This window comes from Salvelinus sp. IW2-2015, unplaced genomic scaffold, assembly GCF_002910315.2.
Source record: "Salvelinus sp. IW2-2015 unplaced genomic scaffold, ASM291031v2 Un_scaffold6924, whole genome shotgun sequence".
NCBI lineage: Eukaryota > Metazoa > Chordata > Actinopteri > Salmoniformes > Salmonidae > Salvelinus > Salvelinus sp. IW2-2015.
Window position 1 is genome coordinate 1,060 of NW_019948185.1, and position 6,311 is coordinate 7,370.

General features: G+C 41.0%; 1 long non-coding RNA gene across 1 annotated transcript in view; it reads right to left on the reverse strand.

The window, feature by feature from the left end:
* Positions 1-4,995: 4,995 nt before the first annotated feature.
* Positions 4,996-6,311, reverse strand: part of LOC139027036 (uncharacterized) — a 14,488-nt gene continuing 13,172 nt past the window's right edge. The window contains exon 3 of the long non-coding RNA XR_011479065.1: positions 4,996-5,416. This is a non-coding gene — a long non-coding RNA (uncharacterized lncRNA). The remainder of the gene's footprint in view (positions 5,417-6,311) is intronic.

A 6,311-nucleotide genomic window follows, 5' to 3' on the forward strand; every position in this document is an offset into this window, starting at 1 on the left:
GCGACAGATGCAGCCTCTTATAGCAGACACAATCATATTCTGATGGCCTCTGGCCACCTTTCGGTGAGGAGGCTGATTTATCTGGGCAGCGGATTGGAGATGCAAAGCCTCTATACAGGTACCATGATAGTCTGGTGGCATCTGCACGCTTATATTTCGGCGAGGAAGGCTGAGTATCGCGTAGGGCGGATTGAGATGCAGCCTCTATACGGTACAGATATGTGTGGCTACTGCACTTTGGTGGAGGAAGGCCTGATATGGCCAGTGGATGAGATGCAAAGCGCCTCTTATAATTCAGATACAGCAGATATCTGTAGTCTGGTGCTAACCTTTCGGAGCGAGGAAGGCTGACATAATCTTAAAGCGCAGATGGCAGTGATTGATTGGGAGATAGCAGCCTCTATACAACAACACAGATATCTGTAGCTTCTGTCCCTTCGGTGAGGAAACGGCTGATATTACATTTACATTTTTAACATTTAGAGTCTATTTATTAGCAGACGCTCTTTATCGCAGAGTGACATACAAAATTGGCAAGTTCATACGCATATTATCTATCCTCTGGTCGCCCGTGGGGAATGAACTCACAACCCTGGCGTTGAAGCTGACATGGCTTCTACTCACTGGGCCAGCACGGGGAGCTATCACGAGGATATACGGCAGCGATTGATGAATGCGAAGCACTCCTTACTACTAGTACATCAGATTATCTGTGGCTCTGAGCACCTTCGGTGAGGAAGGCTGATATCAGGCAGTGGATTGAGATGCAGCCTCTATTATCAGACAGCTAATTATCTGTAGTCTGTCAGCTTTTCGGTGAGGAAGGCTGATATCGGCCAGTGGGGATTGAGATGCCAGCGTTATATAAAACAAAGACACAGATATTTAGCATCTGCGCATACCTTCAGTGATGAGGTCGAAGGGCTGAATAGTCTAAGGGCAGTGGAATTGAGAAAGTGCAGCTACTATAACAGATACGATATGTGGCTTTCTGCCTTAACCTTTTTTGGGTGGAAGGAGAGGCTTGATATGGAGGGTGCAAGTGACGATTGAGATTGCAGCCTGTATACAAGAAAGATATCTGTATGCTTAACAGACAGATTCCTTAGATGTGGAATATTATATGTCATATATACTAATTAGGTTTCAGGGTGGCGTGTGCTAACAACATGAACCTGTCTCCTCCCCTCATCTACTACTGATTGACTGGATTCTTAACAAGTGACTATGAAATAAGGATCATAACCTTTACTCAGTCAGTCTGTCTAGTTAGGGAAAGGGTGTTCATAATGTTTTGTTACCTCAGTGTATATAAGTCAAATCAAATGTATTTAGTATGTAAGCTCTCTTACATCGCTGATATCCAAAGTGATCTGTACAGAAAACCAGCATAAACTGAAATCCAGCAAGCAAATTGCAGGTGTAAGATAGCACGGTGGCCTAGAGAAGAAAACTCCCCTAGAGTCAAACCTAGGAAGAAAACTAGAGAGGAGCACAGGCTGTGAGGATGGTGGGAAGAGTGGTCCTTTGATCGCTGTAAGTTCAAATAACTTACTGGCAGAACTGCGGATCAGCTTGCAATTGAATGTGTGTTTTAATTATATTAGAAATGATGATCAATGTCCACATTGTCCTCTTGAATATAAAAGACTCATATAGCATTAGTTTAAAACCAAAACGGACCAATCCTGGATCGCCCCTGTATTATCAGCCACTGAAATAGGAGAAGACTTTGTCTCATCTACTGTTTGTCTACTCAACCAGAGTGAAACCAAAACACCCCATGCAGCCCAATCGGGCAACCTGATGACTCAGAAAGACACGTCATAAACAAGATACAGACGGTCCCGTCACAAGTGAGGGAAAATACTGCTGTTCACCATCTGGGAACCAATTCAAACAGTCTAGAATTTACCAGGTTATTACTTCTAAATAAACTGTTCACTCTGGGACCATTCAACAGTTCTAGATTTACCAGGTTATTCCTTCTAAATAGAACTGTTACATCTGGGACCATTCAACAGTCTAGATTTACCAGGTTATTACTTCTAACTAAAACTGCTGTTCACATCATGGGACCATTCAACAGTCTAGATTTACCAGGTTATTACTTCTAAATAAACTGTTCCCATCTGGACGGCATTCAACAGTCTAGATTTACCAGTTTATTACTTCTACATGAAACTGCTGTTCCCATCTGGGACCATTCAAGCAGTTAGTTATTTACCAGGTTACATTACTTCTAAACAAAAACACTTTTGGGGGTTCTCATGGTATTGACGTTGTTGTTTTGATTATGGCTTTGTACAGTCGCAAAGCCAAAGATAATTTTAGTGGTGGAATTGGTTTTTTAAAATTATCCAGCAGTTGAATTTGCGACGATGACGCAAGACATTAGATTAAGCAGGACATTTAAACGAGCCTTAACGAATTTATAATCCGAAAGTAGTGGTAAATGGCCTAAGCGGCAGGTTTAGCTTAGTTGGTTAGAGCATTGGGCCATGTAACCGAAAGGTTGCTAGACCATCGAGATCCCTGAGCGAACAAGGTAAAAGAATCTGTTGTTCTGGCCCCTGACAAGGTTAATCCACTGTTCGACTGTTCCAAAAGCCTGTTTTCTTAAATGACTTGCCTTAGTTACATCCCTGTTAGGGAAGCATTTCTCCTTTGCCAAGATAATCCATCCAGGTGTGGCTTATCAAAAGCCTGATTAAACGACATATCATTACACAGGTGCACCTTGTGTGGGGGACAATAAAATGGCACTCTAAAATGTGCCGTTTTGTCACAACACACAATGCCACCCAGATTGTCTCAAGTTTTGAGGGAAGCATGCAATTGGCATGCTGAACTACAGGAATGTCCACCAGTGGCTGTTGCCAAGTATATTTGAATGTTAAATTTCTCTACCATAAGCCGTCTGCAATGTTTTTTAAAGACATTTGGCAGTACGTCCAAACCGGCCTCAACCACGTGTATGGCATCGTGTGAGTAAGCCCGGTTTGCTGATTGTCAACGTTGTGAACAGAGTGCCTGTGGTGGCTGTTGGGTTATAGTATGGGCAGGCATAAAGCTTACGGAAAATGAACACAATTGCATTTTTATTGATGGAGTTTGAATGCACAGAGATACGAGACGAGATCTGCGGCCTTCATCGGGCCATTTCATTCCGTTGCCCCACTCAACACTATTCCTGGAAGCTGAAAATGTCCCAGTTCTTCCATGGCCTGCATACTCCACCAGACATGTCACCCATTGACGCATGTTTGGGATGCTCTGATTGTGGTACCGATAATGTGTGTCCAGTTCGCACCATATCCTTTGCAAATTCCGCAACAGGCATTGAAGTGGAGTGGGACAACACTCCAAGGCCACATCAATAGGCCTGATCAGGCTCTATGTGGAAGGAGAATGTCACGCGTGGCTTGAGGCCAATGGTGGTGCACACCAGATACTGACTCTTGTCTGATCCACGCCACTACTGTAAAAAAAAAAAAAGGGTTATCTTTAACCCAGATACAATATCTGTATTCCCAGTACATGTGAAATCCATAGATTAGGGCCTAATGATTTCCTTATACGAACTTTAACTCAGGGAAAAAAAATATTTGAAATTGTTGCATGTTGCGTTTATAGTTTTCTGGTTTCAGTAATAAATCTTTGCTCCATGCAGATATATTTACATACCTAGCAGTTTCCCTCATTAGCAGATAATATTACATAACCTAGCCGTTTCCTCAATTAGCAGATATATTACATTACCTATGCAGTTTCCTGCATTAGCAGAATATATTCATACTAGCAGTTTCCTTCATTAAGCAGATTATTTACATACCTAGTGGTTTTTCTCATTCCGGAAAGATATAATTACATAGACCTAGCAGTTTTCCTCATTAGTCAGATATATTACATACCTAGCAGTTTCCTCATTAGCAAGCCTATATTAACATCTGTGGTTTCCTGCATTAGCAGATATATTACATACCCTAGCAGTTTCCTATTGCAGATATATTAGCATACCAAGCAGTTTCCTCTTGCATGCGTAGTATTAATACATACCGCCGTTTTTTAGTTCTAGTGGTTTCCTCATTACCAGATATAGCTACATCCTTAACTAGTGGTTTCCTCATTCCAGAATATACTACAATCCATAAACTAGTGGTTTCCTCATTACCAGATATACTACATGCCATAGACTAGTGGTGTTCCTATTACGCAAGATATACTACAATTCATAACTAGTGGTTTCCTCATTACCAGATATACTACATCCATAACTAGTGGTTTCCCTCATTACCAGATGTAATACTCCATAACTAGTGGTTTTCCTCATTAGCAGATATCCTACATCCATAACTAGTGGTTTTCTCATTACCAGATATAACTACATCCATACTTAGTGGTTTCCCTCAGTTACCAGATATACTACATTCGGCATAAGCTTAGTGGTTTCCTCATTTACCAGATATATACATGCCATAACTAGTGGTTTCCTCATTACCAGATATACTACATGCCATAACCAGTGGTTTCTCATTACCAGATGTCTACATCCATAACTAGTGGTTTCCTCATTAGCAAGATATACTAATCCATAATAGTGGTTTCCTCCTTACCAGATTATAACTCCATCCTCACTAGTGTTTCCTTCATGTTACCAGATAATACCTACATCCATCGTACGCTGGCTTCCCTCTCATTACCAGATATACTACATAGTTCCATAACTAGTGGTTTCTCATTAATAGAAATATATAACTAGATATAGTATTACATCCATAACATAGTTGGTTTCCTGCATTAGCAGGGAGGAGTGTTCTGCAAGCAAGAATTGCGTAGCAACATAAAATCATGGTAACGATGCTTCGTGGGCGACCGTTGTTGATGTGTGCAGAGGGTCCCTGGTTCGCGTCGGGGTGAGGGGACGGTTTAAAGTTATACTGTTACAGATGCAAGTTATCAACATTATAGTTTTAACCATGTTGAGGATATACAGTGTTGGTTTACATTGTTTCTAAACATTGAAGTAAAAAAAGCTTATTTGGGGTTCTGATGGGGTACAACAGTTGAACTAAGCTCATGAGGCATGTGTTATATTCTTCAAGAATCAATAGCTATAAATAAATAATTTAAAAGTCAAAATATGGATGTAGCAACTGCAGATTTCCCCTTTAACACCAAACATCAGTTCAACAACTGCAGAGTTTGTGCCTCCGTTTTTAAGACAGTACTTACTAGTGTTAATCAGGGCTATGTTTCCCAAAAGCATCTTATGGCTAAATTCATCGTTAGAACCATTGGATGCCTTAAGTTGCCTTTGGGAAACCGGGCCCAGATATCCAGTTTCCTCCTCCTCCTTTTTCAATGTGACAGTCATCTCCTCCTCCTCTTTCACTCCAAAAACAGCATCCTCTTTCTCTTCTTCTTTTACTGTAAAATCCTCTTCCTCTTTCACTCTGAACGCATCTTCCTCTTCTTTCACTGTAACGTCTTTCTCTTCTTCTTTCACTGTAACAGCCTCACCCTCTACTTGTTTTTGTATTGTAACAGCCTCCTCTTCCTCCTCCTCTTTCACGAAAGCTTCTTTCTCCGTCCAGCAGACCCCCTCTTCTGTAGCAGGAGGAGAGTAGCTTAGTGAACTCATGGTCGGAGATGTTAGCTAGCTAGGCTAATGCTAACTTAACTAGCCAGCTAGCTGACTAATAACAACGTAAATGTGACAGTAAATGGTATAACTAACTAACGTTAGACGACAGAAATGTGTTTAAAACACAGTGGCTAATATACACGAAAGCGTCTAAAGAGCTTTATTGGTTTGTCTATTTTGTCTAGCAAGCTACCGAGGTGGCTGACTGACTATTGCTGCTGTTGAAAGAAGCGTTCCGTCCACTAGATTATACGTCACACTAGCAGAATTGCCTTAAAGTATCATACTGCCATCTGCTGACTGGAGTGGGTAACGCAGCTGAGTAAAATGTATATTTTATTTTCCGACAACAAGTTAAAGGAAAGGGGGATACCGAGTCAGTTGTACAACTGAATGCATTCAACTGAAATATGTCTTCCGCATTTAACCCAACGCCTCTGAATCAGTCGGGGGGCTGCCATAAAGGATAGGAAGCATGAGTTTTTACTCACCAATGTAACAACACAATGTGGTTAAAGATGTAGTAAATTCATTGTAGTCACGATCTGATTACCTACAAGTACAAACTGTTATATTTGCGTTATTACATATTTATTCACTTATTTCCGGATATCATCCCACAATGCAGTATTTCTCAACTTCACCTGGTTAAATAAAGGTGAAA